Here is a 12,401-nt window from a genome sequence, read left to right as displayed (position 1 = left end):
TTGGGAGGAGCACCTTGCCGCAACCCCTGAAACAACCCCAGGAAGTGTTCCATCTCACAGGTGAGAAAACTGAGGTTCCGAGGGGTGTGTAAATTGCCCAGGTCACACAGCTGGTAGGTGTAGGAGCAAGAAGGCGGACAGGGCCACCCTTCCGGACCAATGGAGGCATTGGAATGCCCACCTCCCAGAGCCGCCGTGAGGACTAAACCAGAGCTCTCAGCGAGCTAGTTGCCCATCTCAGGTGTGATGTCCAATGAAGCGAATTCCCGCTTTGCCCCATCCCCTTCCAGAGGGAACCAGCCTGTGGTTCTTTGTTCCCACCACAGGGTGTCTCCACGCCCCTGTTCAACCAGCCACCCCAGGCCTGGCTGCCTTTGACTCAGCCCTTCAAGGCTCTGGCCTGTCCTTCCCGCTACCATTTAGCACGTTTCCTCCTGTTTTGTCTTCACAGGAGACAGACCCTGACTGTTGGCAAGCGCAAGGCCAGTCACTGCCCACACCCCCGCCCTGGTGGGCTAAGCTGAGGGGCTTGGAGCAGGACTTACTGTCCCTGGGTGCCCACATCCCGCCGGCCCCTGGGTGGCGTATGACCTCAAGTCCCCCCAGCCCCAGTATCTCGGCAGGGTGAGGCATTTTTAGGAAATCCTGGCCCCTCCCACAGAGGGCCTTGACAGCCTACAGAGAGGCCCATGCCACCCGCGGTGGGGACCCCTCCCCAGTCTGGCAGAGTAACTGGGTTGCCACAACCCATGTTCTCATGAACTTTTCTCATCATAAGGGTAATTAGAAGAAGCATAATTATCTCCTTTTGAAAGATTAAATGAGGCTATGTAGGTGAAAAATATTTTGAAACTCTTTCCTAAAATATAAATGTTGCTTGCTGGACATAGGGAAACTGAGGCCACACAAGGTTAAAGGACTTTCTCGAAGCCACACAGCAAGTCAGCGGTGGCCCCAAGGGAGGGCCCTAGCCTCCTGATCCCAACCTACTGATCCTCCCAAGAAACCACACTTGGCTTTGGAACAGGCTCCTCTGTGTGACCCTAGCCCGGGGGGTTGGAAGGGCAGCAGAACAGAGATCCTGGGGAGAGAGAGGGAGCCAGGGATGAAGGGGTTAAGGGGGCCTGGAGCCAGGATGGCTGAAGGCTATTAGCAGACCAGTGGAAGAGGAGGAGGCCAGGGCGGGCTCTGGCTTTGATTAGGTCCCAAGGCCATCTGGAGAACCGGACTCTGGAGATTGGTTGGTTTTATGGGGGGCAGATGGCATGCATTAAGGGGGCTTTAATGGGGCAGCAGGGCTCTCTCCACAGCGCCTTTGGAAGGGGTTTGCGGTGGGGCCTCTTTCCCAGCAGCCTGGCCCCTGCTGGGCTTCCTGCCCACTGTGCAGCACCCCTTCTCCACACGCCCCACAGACCCCCTTCCCCCCAGGAGTCTTGGGGGCTATGCCATCACGCAAAGGAGAGGGAGCTCTTTGCTCGGTCTACAGAAGCCACATCGGGACCTGGCACCAGCCTGGAGCCACTGTACAATGGGTGAACCGTATGGTCCAGCAAATCATGAACAGCCAGCTTGCCCCCAGGCTAACTGCAGGCCCTTTAATGGTCATCACATCACATCCTTGATGGTGAGGGGCTTGGAGACCACCCTGTCCAAACGCTTCAACAGAGGCCCAAGGCCACCGAGTTAACACCTCGGTGCTGGGCTGGAACCCTAGACTCCCACCCAGCTCTTCACCCAGTACCTTTTCATGACCACACTCCATCACACAGCCTCTCTGGGTCTGTTTCCTCACCTAACCAACAATGTTTGTTTGGCCTCCCTCACAACTGAAACGGAATGAAACGCTGGCTGCAAAAGGCTTTGAAAAGCTAAGTCCAGCAGGCAGGCGAGCACAGCATTACTGCTGTTTGGTGAACAGAGCTGGGAAGCCTGCGGAGTTCCCAGGGGCGGACTAGCTCGCCTGCCCTGGCCTGTGGGGGAGCCCAGCTGACACCCGCTGCGCCTCCCAGTCCCTCTTCAGTGTGGCTCTGCTCAGGGAAGCAGGTAGCACTCAGCATGAGCAAATGTCATTGGGAGGATGGACTATCCTGCAAAAAAAAAAACCCCAACAACAATAACAAAAAACAAACAAAAACATTTCTCCTCCTGCATCCCAAAGCCAAACAGAGATGGTTTCTCAATCACCCCTCAGGGAATTATCCCATCTTGGGGTCACATTGTTCTGGGATGGGGTGGGGGTGGGGGTGGGATGGAAGGTTGACAACGAATTCTCCCTCCACTTTGGATGCAGTTTCAACCAGAAAACAACCTGAGCAACACCTGTCAGCTTAAAGGCTGTACCTCTGACATGGCAAGTCCTCGTCTAGAAATGCACCCCTCAGTTACATTTGCCCAGATGTGTCTGTATGAGGCTGTCTAGGGCACTTTTGTTTGTAATAACTAAGGACTGAAAACAACCTAATTTCTATCGTTAGAAGATGGGGTAGATAAATTATGATACATCCCTACTATATAATAACAGACAAAGAATAGGGTAGATATGTGTGTATATAAAGAAATACATGTGCGTGTATGCAAGTAGATTTATATGACGAATTCTAAGATAATATCAAGAACAAGTCATACACGGAAGAGTACATATCATACGTTCCTGCTGATGGCAAAAAAAAAAAAGATGCATTTAAGCATAGAAAATTTCTGAATGATACACAAAAAGCTCTTAATAGGAGTTTCCAATTTGAGAGGCAAGTAGTCTGCATCAAGGGGGACATGCTTCTCCATATATTCCTGTTTTAGCATTTATATATGTGCTAATTTTTTCAGTTAAATGAAGGGGGAGTGAAACAGTCTAGAGAAATAACTGCTTGGGCTCAGTCACATTTCTCAAGTCCATTCACCTTCCAGCTTGCAAAGTCTTCCCCCTGCTTCCTTCCCGCCCCTCGCTGACCTACGCCAGCCTCCAAGCCTGTCTGCACTGCAGCCACAGTCCCCGGGGGCGGCACTCTTCACCCTGGGAGGACCAACGCCTCCCTTTCATGCCCATCTCCAAGTAGCTGACTAGGGCCTCAAATGCTTGGAGGAGGGGAATGGCCCCAGGTAGGGGCCCTGTGAGCAAGCCAAGGGGCTTGGCTTCCTATTAAGTGTGCGGAAGGAGTGGCAGTTAAATACCAAGCTTCAAAGAGTCCAGGATTTTCAAAACTTGCTTTTGGGGAATATGCATCTTTTATTGGAGGTGTCAGACATTAATGAGAGTTCTGGATCTTTCCCAGCCTCCCTCTCTTCTCCCCGACTCCTTCCAGCAGCCAGGTAGCCACCCCCCACCCAACTTGGATAATCAAGAGAAGCTCAGAGCTCGAGGGGGTATTCCTGTCCCACTCCGCAGCCCACTTCCTCCCCCATCACTTGTCTAAGAAAGTGTGGAAGCTGAGAGGCTCCCAGGGGAGGGCAGTGGGACCCCAAGGGAAGGGCAGGGAGCAGGTTCAGACAGAGGCACAAAAGGCTGGCTGCCCTGCTCCTTTGGAAAAAGTTTCATAGCCAATAATTAGGAATTCTGGGGCCATCCCCCGCCAGATGGGATGAACCCTTAGCAAACAATTGCTCCCCTGGAAAGTGATCACGCTTTTAGATATTTTGAGATCATTAAACAGAAGGAGTGGTGAGAGCTCCATTTTGTCCAAAAAGGTAGTTATAAATGAGCCTTACTTGATCACATGTGTAATGCTGGTTCATCTCCCAGCCTCGGAGATGTGAGCTTGAAAGGTAAGTAGCATGTCCAAAATACAGGGATATCTTCCAGTGTGCCTGGAACAGAGGACACACTCAACAATGTTAGTGAAATAAATGTATACATTCATGTATGCATGAGTGAATGAATAAATGATGCTGCTTTATCTTTATCTTTTTTTATAACATGAAGACATTAGATATTAGAAATCAGATGACATCAGACATTTAGATTAGACATTAGAAATGATTCCTTTTGGATAGGCACTGGAATCGCTGAAAAGACTGTACCATGAGTTATTAAAAGGGAAGGATCCCTGTCTTACTCATCTTTCAAAACATGGCAGATGGATGGATGGATGGATAAATGAATGAAGGGATATGTAGTACCATGATTCCTGGAGATGAAGAGGAATATAAAGACAACCATATATCAAAAGTTGATCAGTTCTGCCTAAGGCAAGAGGAGGAACAAGATGACCTATTGGGTCTGTTTCTAACCCAAGTGTCCACAGCCAGAGTGAGTGTTGAAGGATATTTGTCTCTAGACTCTGAACATATGATGTTACTCAGATTTCTCAAAAGTTATTCCTTACTAACCTATAAACAGCCATCAGGGAATTCAGTCTCTCCTCTGAATGGGTAGGTTAGAGTGGTCATCTCCACCACTCCTGGACCCTGGATCCCTCTTCTGCTGCCGGTAACCAGTAATGGTGATTCCACTTGGTAACCCATCAGGAACCTGCAATCCTCCAGTCCCATCTCGGTGGAATCCCCTGCAAGAAAATGGGGAAAGAGTTCCATGCACTTCTAAATACGTTTTTCCCAGAGAGTATGTCCCAGGTCAAACATAGAGAACTAAAAGGGAGATATGCAAAGTTTATTTGTTCATTTCACTCAAGGTCAGTTAGATCTTTAACAGCAATACAACACTGAAGGAGAGTTAACTTGCTCACCTCTAAGTACCAGCAAAGAAAGAAGGCCCAACAGATGCTGGCCTGGAGACAGAGATCTGTCCCCTTCCCCTGCAGACCTCTTTGTCTCTTCAATTTCCCATCATTTTCCTAAAGTCCTCTCTTTCAGGTTCCCTGGACCAGTGTCCCTAACCTTTCCCTCCCCACAGGAAGTGCCCTTATTTATGACCTAGAATTTGGCCAGATGCTCATGGAGACTCTGCTCTTGGCAGCAGTGGCTAGCTCAGGAGAGCAATGCTGGGCTCCCTGACTCCACTCGGCCTCCCACCAGAGACCTCTAGCCAGTGTCCTCATTAGCCAAGAAGCAAGCATGGCTCCAGTCATGGCGAGCACTCATTTTTTTTCCCAGCGCCAACACAGCCTGGTCTCATCCTGGGAAGGGCTATTTCTCCTCTTAGACTGACTTGGACCCTGCCCCTTATAAAACAAGAACTGAAGCATTAATTCATCTAAGAAAGCATCACTTGTTCCTGAGCTTGGCTCACCGTAGAAGCGTCACTACATCAGTTGTTAAGTGCTTTAGCATCAGGAATGACTCTAATTAGATTTGTCCTCATTCCTAACATGCCCTTGAAGAAATGGGGAGAGGCCACCAGGTAGCTCATTCTGCCATAGTAAGAGTTATCAAGAATGGTCCATCCGAGCTCATACAACTTAATAATTTAAAAAAACAAACAACCCAATCCAAAAATGGGCAGAAGACCTAAACAAGTAATTCTCTAATGAAGACATACAAATGGCCAATAGGCACATGCAAAAATGCTCAGTATCACTAATTATCAGAGAAATGCAAATCAAAACTACAGTGAGGTATCACTTCACACATGTCAGAATGGCGATCATTAAAAAGTCCACAAACAATAAATGCTAGAGAGGGTATGGAGAAAAGAGAACTTTCCTGCACTGTTAGTGGGAATGCAGTTTGGTGCAGCCATTATGGCAAACAGTATGGAGAGTCCTCAAAAAACTAAAAGTAGACTTACCATATGATCCAGCAATCTCATTCTTGGGCGTATATCCAGAGGGAACTTTAAATCAAAAAGATACATGCACCCCAATGTTCATAGCAGCACTATTTACAATAGCCAAGACACGGAAGCAACCTAAATGTCCATTGACAGATGACTGGATAAAGAAGTTGTGGTATATTTATACAAAGGAATACTACTCAGCCATAAAAAAATAAAATAATGCCATTTGCAGCAACATGGATAACATGGAGAATGTCATTCTAAGTGAAGTAAGACAGAAAGAGAAAGAAAAATACTATATGATATCACTTATATGTGCACTCTAAAAAAAAAAAAGACAAATGAACTTACAAAAGAATGGGCCACCAGCTAAAATCCTGTCTCTGACAGAGGTGTGGAGAGGGCGCTGTTCTCCTGATGTCACCATTAAAATCCTAGGGGGGAGTGTGTCCAAATATCCCTTATTTCCCGGTTGACATTTGTGGACGACTTGACCCTTTGCAGTTTACCAAGAATGTTAACGTGCAGTATGTCTTCTAATCCAGCTCCTGGGAGGCTGGTAGTGTTGTAATCCCCACCATACAGTTAAGGACACTGAAGTTCAGAGGCTTGCCCAAGGTCATACAGTCTGTGAAAGGCTGAGTCAAACCTAGAACACAGGCCCCCTGACCCTCCTGCTTTCTCCACTTGACTTTTTTTTTTTTTTTTTTTTTTTTTTTATATTTCAACCTAGAAGCCAAGACCGGTGCCAAGACTGCTGCTACACCAGGGAAGAAATACAAAACCACCTCCATCTTCCCGAGAGAAGGCTAGACGCTGGGTGCCCTGAAGCTGTAGAGAGACCAGTGCAAGCATTTCTGATCCTTGTAGGCCTGGAAAGAAAACATGTCACGAACAAAGTCAGCGCATTACATCATTTAGAGGGGAGAGAGAGGCGAGGAGGGGGAAAGGAGGAAGGAGGGAGGGAGGGGAGGGGAGAGAAGCCAGTAAACAATCCTCTGAGGACTTCTGGGAAATCATGCATACTTGAACACACAAACACACACACACCCCACACATCTGTACAAGGGTTTAATGGAATGAGCCCTGCTTTGGAGCCAGGTGGACCTGGTCAGTTTCCCAGCTCTGACATTACTGGTTGTGAGTCTCTGAGTAAACCACCAGATCTTTCTAAGTCTCTGTTTTTTCATCTGCAAAATGCAGGAATTGATATGTATCCAAAGACTGCAAGGAACTCCAGAACATCGTTGAGCTGGAGGCTAGGGGAGCGGGGTATATAGGGGCATCTGAGCAGAGGGAGTCAGGGAGGCCTCAGATAAGGATCGAAGAAGTCGTACTGAAGAAACCATTCTCCAAAACACACAAACCCCAGAAGAAAGTTCAAATTCCTTTCTCCTTACGATTTTGATACCAAGCCCATCTCCCCTCCCTCTTCAGAGCCCTTTCCATCCATCGCCACCCTAATGTGTCCTCCAGACTTGGCGAGGAGTCTCTCCCAGCTGTCCTGTCTTCGGCGGTGCTTCCTCCTCCCCCGCTCCTAGCTCCTGTGCCAAAACCAAGTCAACCCACCACGGCCACACAGGCCCGAGGCAGACCAGGGCCTCCTGGTCCCAGCTGGGCCTCTGAGTGGCACACTGCAGAGGCAGCAGCCCAGAGGAAGAAGCCTCACATGTAGGGAAGCTAATGGCAGGACTCAGAGGGGTCAGCCTGGAGCCAGGATTTGAAAAAGGTCCAGGTGGGGAAAAGGCCAGGCCCACCGCACTCACTTTGCCGGCCCCCATGAAGACCAAGGGCAAGACAGAGGGTCAGATACTGACGTTATTGTGCAGATACACGTGACTGAGTCCAGAGCCATGTTCAAAGGCAGAGGGAGATGGAGCTGGTGGCTGAGGCGGGAAGGCAGCTAGGGCCAGAGATGGAAGCTTGGCATCGATGAGATGGATGGTCTGCAGCCACAGGCATCCCTGGACATCAACTCAACGGGCTGAGTCAGCCACCCAAGCTGGAGGCCTGGAAAGGGCAACTGGGCTGGAACAGGCTTCTTCAGAAACAAATGCAGGCAGTGGGCTGGGTAGGAGGGAAATCAAGGCAGCTACATCAAGCAGGTCCTATGAGAATCTCAGGGGTTAGTGGGCCCTGCACTGTTACCCCGTTCCCAGGGAATGATGCCCAGAGCAGCTTTGATCCGAGCGTGGAGCATCATCACGAGAGCGGGCAGCCTTCTGTCCAGGGAGCCAGCCCTCTCCTCTTTGGCTGCCTCAGTAAAATGGACCCTCCCTCCTCTCCCCGCCACACTTCCTTGTGCAACATCCAGATTTTCCTCTGCCCCCGTCTTCCCCACGACACCCCACCCTCACACTCCCTCTCTTTCCAACCTGCTGAGATCAATGGCTCAGCCTTTCTCCCTCTGAGTCAGCAAGCGGGCAAGCTGCCTCATCCAAGCCTAGAAAGACAGGAATGGACGCCCTTTGAAAGCTTCTCCTTGACGGCCTAGGTTCTATTCCTGGCTGTGTGACCTGGAGCACTCCATGTCATCTCTCTGTGCTTCATCCCTGGAGGAAAGGGAAAAGGGATCTCACCGGCCCCTGTGCTCTGCAATTCTTCCCTTCACAATATTAGTCAGGCTGGGATCTCCTGCATTCTAGATACTGAATCCAGGAGCCAATTGCCAAGGAAGCCATTGAAGTTCAGAGAAGTTAAAGCAATTACCCAAGGTTGCACAGCTGGATTTAGAACTCCGATCTATTTATCTTGGGATGAGTACACAAGAGCCCAACAATTGCTGGTTGATTTGCTACAATGAATTTTCTGACAATGAAAGACTAGAGACACTCAGTGTTGCCAGTTGCTAAAACCACTTGGGGTTCCCAGGTCCTGGGGTCTTAGTAATGTTTGCCCAGGATGGAAGAACTCCCCAAAGCCAACTGAGACTACTCCCAGAGCCTCTGTGTACCACCCGTCCTCCCTCCCTGGTAGAACAGCACAAGATACACAGGGTCCCCTCTAGCAACACTGATGGGAGGGGGCACCCACTGCATTGCCCACTGGGAAATTCCAGCTCTGCAAACACAGCCTCAGAAGCCTTGTACAGAACCTGGTCCCTGCACTGTGGAGGGACAGGCAAGGGCAGATCACCCCAGCTCGAGCTCCGTCTACAACAAGCTTCTGAGCCCAGAGCTTGGGGCAGAGGCCTGGGGTTAGGAGACCCCAGGTTCCCTGGGTAACAGTCAAGGCCTCCTTCAGGGGAAAGTTGCCTCCTCCAAGCTTGGGCCCCAGCTTTCTCCTATTAATTGAGATCATGACCCAACTCCCAGGACTGCTGCAGCTTGAAAGGGGCTTTGAGATGGTGCGATGAAAGGCGCTGGGTTGAGCACAAAGCACAGTGCGAGTTGTCCTGGGAGTGGGAGGCCTGGCCCTGGGCCTTCCTCAGTCCCCGTGCTGAGTCACTTCCTCCAGCCTGGCTGGATTTCACCTCAGTAATCCAGAGACACCAAACCCTCCTTTCAGGACAGCTCTGGTGGGGTGGGGGCGGGGAGGTGTTCCCAGAGAGTGTGTGCAGGACACAGGCCAGGCATGAACCTCCATTCACTGGGAGGGGAGGGAGGTGCGCTGGTCTTGATGCTGGTGGGGCTGCTACCACACTTTTACAGCTTCACGACTCCCCCTCGCCAAGGCCGGGAGAGTGAGCCGGCTCAGGGACGAGCATCCTTTTTGTTACACTTGAAGAGACTGAGGAACAAAGAGCTGGGGATATTTCCCAAGGTCTCAGGGCACATCTGAGGAGAGAGCAGATCTGAAGCCTTCTGCCTCCTGGTGTCCTTCCCCCAGAGGGCAGCCAGACCCTGGTTACTCATTCCTTTAAAACTGAGGCTCTCCTAGGAGCTCCACAGCCGTGTGCTTTGTGTTACCGGGGCTACAACAGACGCACCAGCAGGGGCATGGCCTTAAGGAATTTCTTCTTCTGCTTAACTAGTACCTCTTCACTGCCTGGAAGATTCACTAGATAGGTCAGGGTTAAGATAAAGAACCAGAAGCTGAACAAAGGAGTGAGGTGTTCTGCAAAGTTAGAGTGGAGAGGTGAGGGCTGCCAAGAAGGGTTCCCATGTTGGCCTCTACCAGTGGGTCAGAACTACCACGTCCTCCTGGAAAGGCCCCTCCTGCTGGTTGTCAGTTGGCCTCCCTGAGACAGAGCTCCCCAAACCACCTTCCCCTGGATGACCTCAAACTTTCCCCGTTCCAAGGGACCAGGGCTCCCCATTCAGCATTCCGACAGGTAGACAAGGGTTAGCCCGGCCCCAGCCCAGGCCAGTCGTGTGCCTCGGGAAAGCAAGACATGGTTCCTGCCCTCGGAGCAAAGATGTGCAGCCACCCAGACTGAAAGGGACATGAGCTGAGACAGAGGGAGGTCCAGGCAACGTGCTGCAGGCCTGGGGCGGGAGGGCAGGTCTGGGCAACTCAAAGCAGAGGGGCTGCTCACTCGTACTTCCCGGGTCCATTGGTGGGCATCGCCCCCGTTCAAGTCTCATTCCTTGAGCTAACCAGACCTGGCTGAGCTCATGTCAAGCAGGTGCCTCCTCCGGGAGCTTTCTCTTGCTGGGAAACCCGAAAAGCAGGGGTGAAGTCTGAGAACAGCCCAGCCCAGAGCGGGCACTTCAGGAGTACTGGGCGCTTTACTCCTGGTGCTTTCAAATCTGCGCTTCTTAGAAAGCGATGAGCAGTGTTGTGGGAATCGTGGAGAACTCCCCAGGAACAAGGGTGGTTAAACCGCAGAACCAATTGCAGAGGGAGGGCGACCTGCAAGGCCTTCACTGGAGGGCTTCAGTGCGGCTGGGTTGCTTGATGGTTTGGGTGGAGTCTGGTCGGAGGCAGGGGGCTCCCTACAGTGACTGCTCAGGTTCCCTCTCAGCTGGGGCAGATCTGAAGGCCCAGGGCGGGTGCAGGATCTAGCAGAGCTGGAGGGAGTGTGATGATGAGGAGCCAGTGACGGACAGGCATGTTTTTCCTACTTTTCCAGGCGGGCGCAGGGCTCGCGCCTCCTGGCACCGGTCCTTCCTGGGGCCCCAGCTCCAGCTTGTTAGTTTTAACTGGAACAATTTCCTTTGAACTCAGCTTGAATTAGCATCACCATGGCGATGGATCAGAGTTTTCACAAGTCGACCTGGTCTTCACCCCTTAAGCAATTAGTTCGAAGGAGAAAAGCAGGAGGAGGAGGAAGAAGAGGAGGTGAAGGTGGGGGTAGAATACAGGCAGGAAGGGAAAGGGTGGGGGGAGCATTGCAGCAGGAGAGGGGAGGAGAGGGGAGGCGCAGGGAGAGGTGGAGGAGGAGGAGGAGGAAGAAGGCGACAGGGTGCAGGAGGGGCCCCTCTCAGCCACGCCCCAGGGGACAGAGTACCCGTCACAGCCTTCACCTTCCAGCCCTTCCCACATGAGCACCAGACCTTCCACAGGTAGCCCAGGAGGAAAGGAGCACAGGTCCCCTCTCTGAGGGGAGAACCAGCAGCCCAACCCCACGAGCAGTCACCCCCGGGCAGCAAACCCACCTCCTGCAGGGACCAGGCTGGTAAGAGCCCAGAACAGGGGCTCAGAACTTAAGAGCTGAGGAGGGGTCACAGATCCCCTACTTACTTGCCCCATGACCTTGGGCAAGCCACCAGCCAATGTCAAATGGCTGTGGGAGAGGGTCAAGTGAGAGGGTACCCTGGCTCTGGCTCCAAGGTGGTCTCCCCAGGGGTCATCGCTTGCCTGTTTGTCAGCTCTCACTTACATGTCTGGGAGCTTCCAGACAGGCGGTGACTCGGTCTTTGTCATTGCTGAGCTCCCAGCACTAACTCGGTGCCTGACACACATCAGGCAGACAGTAAGTATTTTTCAAATGAATTAACAAATGAATGAACTATTTCTTTTTTTAAAAAAAAGTATGGTAAGGGTGGGGAAAGGGGGAATAGTAAACCAGAATCCTCCAGAATTTGATGGAGTTGAGGATCTCTCTTCAAGACTCTTATCTGTTCAAACCTCCTCCAGGAAGCCCTCGGGGACTTACCACTCCTCCCTCTACCTGCCCCACGTCCAGGCTCCGCACTCACTGGGGCCTCCACCATCATCTCTATTTCCAGGCTGTGTAATCGCTGATTCACTCACCCCTCTCCCCTGCTCTGTCTGGTGCCCCAAGAACAGGGACTATGTCTTGTCCCCAGCCCATGCTCCAAGCATGAAGCGGTGAACGCAGGGACCTGAGTATTTATGGAAGGCCTGCGTTATCATTCAGCTGTGTCCAGCGCAGGGCCAGGTGTCGGGCTTCCAGTAAAGGCAGTCCCTGGGGAAAACAAATGTGTGAACAGAGTCCTGGCAATGAGGCATGCTGAGGGGAAAACAGGGGCGTGAGAGGACAGCGTCACGAGGTGGGAGGCGTCAAAGATGCTAAGGAGGAAGGTAGTTTCCTAGGCTCCTGAGGGCACAGGGTATTGGATGAAAGAGAAAAACAGCCTCTTCTCAAAAGGAGTCAAATGGCAGGGGGCGGGCTCGCAGGCAGGAAGGAGATGGTGCCTTGTGTCGAAGGCTACCTGGGACCTTCTGAACTGACCCTGAGGAAGGACCTGTGTCTACAGCTAGAATATATGTATCTTCTCAAGTCAAGAGGCTGCCGCTTCTGCCTCCCCTGGTTGCACCAAGCCTCACCCAGGGGCAGGAGGCGCCCGTGAGCTCTGTGGGCTCAGCGCCAGGCCACCGCTTCTTA

At 51.6% G+C, this 12,401-nt stretch overlaps 1 long non-coding RNA gene across 2 annotated transcripts; it reads right to left on the bottom strand.

Annotated features, from left to right (window-relative positions):
• Positions 1 to 2,659: 2,659 nt before the first annotated feature.
• LOC116661138 lies at positions 2,660 to 11,963 on the bottom strand. 2 transcript variants are annotated; one of them, XR_004316899.1, is made up of 3 exons: positions 11,709 to 11,963; positions 4,324 to 4,499; positions 2,660 to 3,801 (listed from the first exon to the last, which is right to left on the bottom strand). It is a non-coding gene; the product is annotated as an uncharacterized LOC116661138 (long non-coding RNA). The 2 variants fall into 2 exon arrangements; XR_004316900.1 differs by lacking the exon at positions 11,709 to 11,963 and adding an exon at positions 6,020 to 7,953.
• Between the last annotated feature and the right edge of the window lie 438 nt (positions 11,964 to 12,401).

Source organism: Camelus ferus, chromosome 33 (genome assembly GCF_009834535.1).
Source record: "Camelus ferus isolate YT-003-E chromosome 33, BCGSAC_Cfer_1.0, whole genome shotgun sequence".
Lineage (NCBI taxonomy): Eukaryota > Metazoa > Chordata > Mammalia > Artiodactyla > Camelidae > Camelus > Camelus ferus.
This window is presented reverse-complemented; position numbering and strand designations above follow the sequence as displayed.